Genomic DNA, 8,697 nt, shown 5'->3' with positions numbered 1-8,697 from the left:
GTATCGTAGTTGGGCACACAGTAGTTGGCTTCAATAATGATGTTGTCAATCTTATATCAATGACCTCAGTGGTAGGAATATGAGGTATAACGGTACCAATTGCACAAGTCCAGGTGGGTGGAGCTTAAGGTGCAGGGAACAATTGATTCAGAAATAAACAACAACACTAGCTATGATTGGTGCATTATGTATGAACTGTACTTTCTGTTAGCGGATTCAACTAATGTGGGTATGTGAGAAAGCTTGCCAGTAGCTTCTTGTGGGTCGGTGGTTCTTTCCGGGGTTTTCCCGGGTTCTTCCTCCACCATTAATACTGGCCGCCATGTATAGCCTATCATGTGCTGAAAAATGGCGTTAAACCCTTGAACAACAACAACTTTCTGTTAGCCTTAAAAAAAGGTTGAGCCTCTTGGGAACATGCGAGTTGATGTTAATTCCTATCTACATCATATTTTTTTAATTTTGTATGATTTTTTGAAAAAATGGTACACATGACTGAAAATGTGTCCTGTGACTAGATAACTCTTACCCTGTCTAGTTCCAACAGAGTTATCTCCCTTAAATGCAATGGAGTACCTTGTTCTGTTGTCAAATTGACAATCTAACACTGCTTTCTAGACGTGTGTGACATGCATGCTAAAGTAGGATAGAAAAGATATTTATTTTCCCAAACATTAGCATTAAGGTCCATGGAAAAACAATTGGTGCCATGATTCCTAAAGGTATAACCAGCTTCACAGTGTATCCATAGTAAAGAGTACACATAGTTGCCATTTATAAACTGTCATAGTGTCATTTGGTAAAACAATGAATATTAAGAAGTTCTGGTCTAATACTGACAGACTTCTACATAGCAAATGTATAAAATCTTAAGAAAAAAATGCATGCTGCCTTTGGAGTGGGGGCACGTGATAAAGTCGGCTATGGCAGACAGAAAGTTGTATGGCCAGATGGCTCAATATCAGTGGAGTCTGCTCACAGACTGTCATACATGCGACAAAATAATTTATTTAAACACAATATACCACATATGGAATATTTTGGTCACCTTTTAGATATTTCATGTACATGTACATGTCACAATAAATCATGTATAAATAGTAAACATCTAGTTCTAGAACAGCATGCCATAAACAAGGATAGAGAACATTTATTAGTAATTTATTATATACATAGTCCTCTTTTCCCCTTTTCTTTTTAACATTTGGCAACAATAGCCCTTTCTTATAATTTTTTCTCTCTTGAAATTCTTCATACAATTTATAAAGATAAGATCTTTTTTTTACATCTCCTTCTTTTAAATGCCTGTGACTTTTTGAAAGCTTTATATCGTGTAAAAAGGTTCTGCTCCTGAACTGTGTTTGAGCAACCCTAGTTCCAGATGAAATTCAAATGTTACAGCCAATTGCATTGCATAGTTTTGGTATGGATTCCCCAGACCCATTATTTAAAGAATGCACAGAACTGTGTGCTCTACCAGGAACATTTCTTGTCCATGTTATATATCTTGGCAATGAACGCCTTAAAACCTTATCTGCTGCCTCAACCTTGTGAGTACTTGTGTTTTATATTGTTTTTTCCAAATTCAATGGTCCCAAACGATAATTAATACAATCTCATAATATGCCCTCACTGTTTTGTTACCTTTGCATGCATATGAATTATCAGTACAGAGACTATGATCTCCCTGGTAACACTGTACAATAGCATCTACACTGTATGATAGGCAACCCATGGCTATGTCAGTATCCCCATTAAGTGTATTACATGCATTTTCAAACACCACCTGACCCAATGACTCAGGTCAATGGCAAACCGGTCGCACACTTTTTTTATCTAGCAGCTTTGGTAAGCCCTGGCATCATGTGAACCAAATTGGGACACCTTTTTATATATTTCCTATGGTTTTCAGAGAAATGTCTGGTGTCAATAAAGTTTCTAGGAATATTCTGAGTGAGCTCCTCACTGTGTAGGTTGACTGCAGCCCTATAGCTTCTTGTATCTGGATCAGTTGTTTATGTTCCGCACTTCAAAATTATCTTCTTTTAGGTTGAGAAGACATTCCAAGGCCCAAGCTTCCTCATCACTGATATTAGTTTCCATATTTATATTTGCAGTGCAATCACAGGTCTTGTTTGTCATATTAAGTTCATCTGATTGGTGTTGTATGTGATGAGAACACAATTTATTTTTAGTTGTTAGGGCAATAATGTCATTCTTTGATGTTACATTTTTAGCCTGCCAGTAGTGGCATTGTGTTGCTGGCTGAAATGGGTTTTTCCAACACCAGAATGCAAAGGATTAATGTATGAACCATCTCCTTGTACATCAATGATATTAAGTGGATTTCCCCTTGTGACATTAGTTTTTCTAAGCTTTTGTTTCCAACCTCTCATCTCCAAAATATTTTCTTGTATAATATCTTTACAAATTTTGTTTGACACCTTTCGCATCCCCTTTGTGGAAGAGGTAGGAATACTGGCAGACAAGAGTAATTTCCTTAGGCCAGCATTTCCCATGTACACTTGTGTCAGCCCCACTGGTAGCCCTCCATTTATATTGGCTGATTTGCTTCAAGGATTTTTATTATAATTTTCTTCATAGGGACTGAACATTTCTGATTTATAAATACATGTGTTACATATTGCCTGTTCTCTCTGACCAAGGCCCCATTGCAAAACCCCAAACACTTTGGGGATAACTGAGCACGTTCCCTGAAGATAGTGTTCCACATTACTTCATTCTGGTGCACATTCATAACATGATTAGCGGATGACTCCTTATCTCTGGAAGAAAAAGGAAAAAAACTACTACCCTCAGGCTCTCTGCTATACTTCTATAAAGATATATCTATAGATATCTGATTATGTAAGCACTCACATTCCGATTTGCATTTTTCTTTGATTTACTGCACATAATTTAAATCACTTTTATGTGAACTGACTTGTATGATACGGAGAATTAAGACGTGGAAAGAAAATTACACATATGTTGGTATCTAAGTTATCTCCTTTCATATAAGATATCTTTTCAAGAAATAAAAAGTTACATTTTCAGTCCTTTTTGTGTCAATAATGAGAAGATTATAAATACAATATCATAGTACACGTATCACTAAATAATTATGCAAATTACAGTAAAACTGCTTCCATAATTTGTCAGAGCAAAGCTTACGATTTGTTTTTGTTTTTTAAATTATTCTTTCACCAGTTTAATTGAAGCTAATTAATATTAACTTAATGTGTAGGGCCAATAGAAACTGCGCATGTCTGTATGCTTTAAATTATTTACCCTTTTAGTTCAGTTGATAGTTTTGATGCAGGTAGGGGGTGCAGCAGTACCGGTACCAATGGATTTTCATTGTTATGCTTTGGTACAGCCTCCACATACTGATCCCATGTGGGTCTAATAAACTTTCTATTCTCCGTTTTCTGTTTCACTGTTGTTTTCATATGTGAATCCTTTATTGTCCCATTTGGAAACACACTGTCCTCCTGTTTTAACTGTTTCTTGGCATTTTTCTGTTCTTGATTCCCCAAAATTCCAAACCAAAGTGCTTACAAGTTGTATTACAATGTACAAGGTATGGTCACAGAGTGGCCCATTACACGAATATGAGTGACTATTTAACTCATTCGGTCCCAGAGGTTCTTGTCGTTTTCGCCTGAAATGTGAGTAGGAAAGACATTTTGGAGGCTTCTTCTTTATACATCGGCGTTCAACTGATTTTCCATGAGACTAATGCCTAGTTGTATTAGAAACATCATTTTCCATAGGTTTTTTTTTTGCTTGCGCATGAGCAGAAGGGTAGAAGTTGGAGTTATTTGTTTGCTTGATGGACCCATCAATTTCGTATGGACAATGCTCTTTATTCCAAATGCCCACCTTGTGTTTGCAAAGGTTCACCAGTCTGTGTACAGTTCAGACTGGTCTGCCTTAGATCTGAGGCCAAAAGGTCTAAAATAGGACACAAAATCGCATTCCGACCACGAGCGAATTTAGGGTGAGAAAAAAAGCTGGTCCAAAAAAATGAGGTTTTTTTCCTCTGTATTTTGTAGTGCAACTATAACTTCCAGATTATTTGGTATCATTGTAGAGCTATATCTGTCTGCTTGTTTGTAATACCACCCACGTTGGTGTATCTTAAATGATCTTGATGCTGCATAGCTCAGATAAATGGTACAGCTTCATCACGCCTACAGGCAGGATTGGGTCCGAATGAGTTATGGGTGGAAAGTTTGTTGTTTATGTTACAGAAGAGATGGGAGAGGCTGAACTGTGTAAAAGGACTGGGGTTAGTGACCTCATGCATTTAGAGGCAGTGAAAGTTGTTGATAAACTATACTTTTTTAAAGATATGATCATGTCCACCTATCCCTGATGTTAAGTTCTGTGTTTATGAAACAAATATAAAATCCTTTATTTTATATCAAAATGCCCTTTTAAGAGTAGAACAGGTACATGCAAACTAGTGCAGTCAACTTTGACCTTACTATTACATAATATGACAATGTAATTTATCCCATATGGCCAAAGTGAAGTTAGGTAAGTGCTGATATGAATAAGACACAACTCATAGTTAAAGAAAAGAATTCATTTTATTTCAAAAGATGATTGTGTTAGTGAAGCCAAATTATGAAAACAAGAGTTCAAGCAGCTCAATGACATTTCTATAAACATTCATATAAGACACCGGCACTTGATTCTGGGTAAACTAATCATGTGTACACTCACCAATTAACTGGTTAGTACACAGGATTAGTTTGCCCAGAATCAAGTGCCTCTGATACAAGACATAACTTAATAACTCAACAAAATTGTTTTTGACAAGTGAGACTAAGTACATTTGTTACTTATACAGTCCTGATCTATTTCACACGTTATTGGACAAATTAAGGTTTGCTATAGGTATAATGGTACCAACTGTGCAATTCCAGGTGGGTGGAGCTTAAGGTGTAGGGAACATTGTATTCAGAAATAAATAACACTAGCTGTGATTGGTGCATTATGTAAGAGTTGTACTTTCTGTTTGGCTTAAAAAAAGTTGAGCCTCTCGATAACATGTGAGTTTATGTTAATTCCTATCTAGATCATATTTTGTATTTTTATGATTTTTTTTAAAAATGTGGTACACATGATTTAAAATGCCTGTTGTGACTAGATAACTTTTACCCATCTAGTTCCAGAAGAGTTATCTCTCTTAAATGCAAATGAGTACCTTGTTCAGTCATTGTCAAATTGACAATCTAACACTGCTCTCTAGAAAAGTGTGTGGCATGCATGCTAAAGTAGGATAGAAAAGATATTTATTTCTTCAAACATTAGCATTAAGGTCTATGAAAAAACAATTTGTAACGAACCCCTGTGGTGATACCATGACCAGATTACCCTAACGGATATTAAAAAGTTTAAATGTACGAAGATTGAATTACAGTGTGTGTGTGTTAAAGTTTAAACGTAATACATGTAAACGTGTGTGTGTGTGTGTGTATATATATATATATATATATATATATATATAAAGAAGACGAATGAACATACCATCGATTTCCACAATGGCTTCATGCCAAAGCCCAAAACTGAGGCAACTTTGCCATAACTTTTTCATTTTCGCCTGGTTTGTGTTCTGTCCAGGGTTTTCTACGTTCCTTGATAATATTTAAGGAATTCACTGAAGTTGCACTATCATGCCAATCAAATCAGCAGTATGAGGACGACATTTTTCTTAAGAATCTAGCCTGAAGTTTTGCAATGCTTAATATGCGCATGTCCAACAGCTCCAGCCTCTTCCTAGTGATGAAATTCGCGCGCATTTTATGCACAGTTTTGTTCATTTATGTTTATTAAATATGTATAGTTTTTTAAAAATTCATTTATTATTTTATTATCATAGCATGTTGAAATTTAATTTTTTCACCGTAAAATAATTTAGAAATATCGTATATTTATATTTGCATATGGAAAATGACATCACTAATCTTTTAGCTTGGGAGATTTCGCAGTGTAAAACAAGTGACCTACAACATATGGCTACGACAGTGTAGGTAACAATATATTGTCAAATGGTCGATAAAATTCAGAAAAGGACTTTTAGAAAGTACAAACAGTATTTGCAATGTGAAAACTCATCGGATAATATGCCAAATGCAACAAAATGGCATATGAATAGACGTCAAAACAGTCCAGTAATAACACTGTTCCAGCATCAGGAACCGAAATCCAAGATGCAGATACTGATCATGATCATTCAATTCTAATGCCAATCAATGACACCGGTGCCTATGATGATGAGATAGACGAAGATGATCCGTAAGATTTAATAAACATTTTATTTACCCTTTGCTTTTATCTGTATATTAATTAAAACCTTTCCCCCCCCCCCCCTTGATGCCTACAAAACTTTATTCATCCACGGGCCAGATTGCATTTTCTAAGACCACTCGAGGGCTGTACACACATTTCTTTAACATAATTACTGTTCACAGGCCAGATTTCTGTGTTGTTTTAATTTGCCCTGAAGGCCGGACAGAACATGTTCATGGGTCAGATTTCTGTCTTTTTTTAATTTGCCCAGTGAGCCAGACAGATGTTCGCGGGCTGGATCAGCCAGCAGGCCGCGGGTTGTGCACCCCTGCTATATATTCAGAATGCCAAAGAAATATAGACACAGCCTTATAAAAGATAAATATAAAAATGAGCATCCAGGCCCTTTAAGAATTTTCAGAATTTCTTTTTGATGAGAACTGTTTTCTTTTATTGAAGCCTAAAATGTTGTGAAGTTTATATATAATATTCCCATCCCCCTAAATACGTTTCTGTTCGTCCAACTGTCCGTTTTTCGCTGCCAACCCTAGCACTTTTTTCCCCTCAGGTAAAAAAGAAAAGAAAATATTGATTAGAAAAATCCCTAAACTGTGCATCTAACTGAGCCCTTTTTTAGGAAACACGTTTTTGGTTTTACCTAAGAAGATGACATTGTTGTCAGATTAAGTTTCAAATACAACAACTATTTTTATTGCAGAGCTACTCATGTTACAGATCATGCTGATAATTCATGGTTTTCTACTGGTATGCAGCAAACCTGGTTTCATGTCAATAAAGAGTCTGTTTGGTTTGATCCTTTAGAAGATCTTCAATCAAATGACAGTGAACAAAATGAAACAATTTCTGCCAACAGTGATACAAATACTAGTGATGACTTGCTAATTTACCAAGTAGCTCCCATAAGTGTTGTAATTTTAATACTGACATTTGCACTCAGGCACATTCTTAATGGGAAATGTTTGTCAGATTTATTAACATTAATCTCATTGCACTGCATAACCACAAAGTATTTACACAAATCATTGTTCAAGTTTAGATCTTACTTTAGTGCATTTCAGTCACCATTAGTATTCCACAAATTCTGCTCAAAACACGAGACCCTGACAGAAGAAAATGCACAACAGTGCACAGTTTGTAGCTCAGATCTAAGTGAGAAAAACAGCACCTCATACTTTGTTAAAATTCCACTGCTATTTCAAATACAACAGTTTTTTTCAGAGATCAGAGTCTGCTAAGAAAGTAATGCATAGATTTAACAGAAAGAAAATGGCTTTTAATAATATTGAAGATATTTATGATGGAAAACTATAAAAAGTTTTCATGCCAAGGTGAATTTCTGCAGCAATAACTTAGGCCGGATGTGGTATACAGATAGAGTGCTACTATTTAAGTCCTCTAAAATAAGCATATGGCCACTCTTTTTTCAGTGAATGAACTGCCAATTCAGGAAAGATTCAAGCAGGAGAACATGTTTTTTTGCAGATATATGGTTTGGCAGATCAAAACCTTCAATGCATTGCTTTCTCAAGCCTTTTAATGAGAGTTTAACAAAATTCAGAAACATAGGATTTGAAATACATATTTGTTCACATTGTGCACTGATGAATGTTGTTAAAGGTTTATTACTATGTGACTTGCCTGCCAAATGTATGGCAATGAATATGACCCATTTTAATGGCAAACATGGATGTCCAAAATGCAAACAAGAAGGAAATGTTAGGAAAATTGGTAAAGGGCATACAAGAGTGTTTCCTTTTGATTAAAATTGTATTGATGGACCAGACAGAGATCATGAAGAATTCATACAACATGGCGATGAAGCTTTTGCTACCTCTAGGCATGCTCTTGGAGTGAAAGGGCCATCTTGGTAGTCAAATTGTTGCCCAGATAACATCAACGGAACTGCCAAAGATTACACGTGCTTAGTACTGCTTGGTATTGTTTGTCTTGCGCTTCAGCTTTGGTTTGATCCAAAGTTCTGTAGCGAATCCTTTTAAATTTCAAACCCAGTTCATGCTGCAGATCGTAGACTATTAGAAATCAAATCACCTTATTTTATCCATAGGCACCCTAGAGATATTAAAGAAGAATTAAAATACTGGAAGGCATTACATTGCAGAGCTTGGCTTTTCTTTTATTCAATTCCAGTTCTCTTTTACCAGTATTTTCAGCATTACTAATACTGTCTGTAGAGGCAATATACATCTTAAATTTAGAATCATTTTCTTCTCAGGATTTAATGCATTTTGAAGAAATGTTGATCAAATTCAGTTGTATTTTTTCAGCCTTGTATGGAATCAGCATAAATCTGCATCAGTGGATACATCTGCATGGTACTGTTAAACAACTTGGACCGCTTTGGGTATATTCATG

The 8,697-nt window shown here is 35.7% G+C and overlaps 1 long non-coding RNA gene across 1 annotated transcript; it reads right to left on the bottom strand.

Annotated features, from left to right (window-relative positions):
* Positions 1–636: 636 nt before the first annotated feature.
* On the bottom strand, positions 637–4,164 carry LOC149782090 (uncharacterized). The gene is made up of 2 exons (XR_016414220.1): positions 3,292–4,164; positions 637–2,786 (listed from the first exon to the last, which is right to left on the bottom strand). It is a non-coding gene; the product is annotated as an uncharacterized LOC149782090 (long non-coding RNA).
* Between the last annotated feature and the right edge of the window lie 4,533 nt (positions 4,165–8,697).

Source organism: Sinohyriopsis cumingii, chromosome 15 (assembly GCF_028554795.1).
Source record: "Sinohyriopsis cumingii isolate HCF-2022 chromosome 15, ASM2855479v2, whole genome shotgun sequence".
Lineage (NCBI taxonomy): Eukaryota > Metazoa > Mollusca > Bivalvia > Unionida > Unionidae > Sinohyriopsis > Sinohyriopsis cumingii.
Note: the sequence above shows the minus strand (reverse complement) of the source record. Positions and strands in the feature narration are given on the sequence as shown.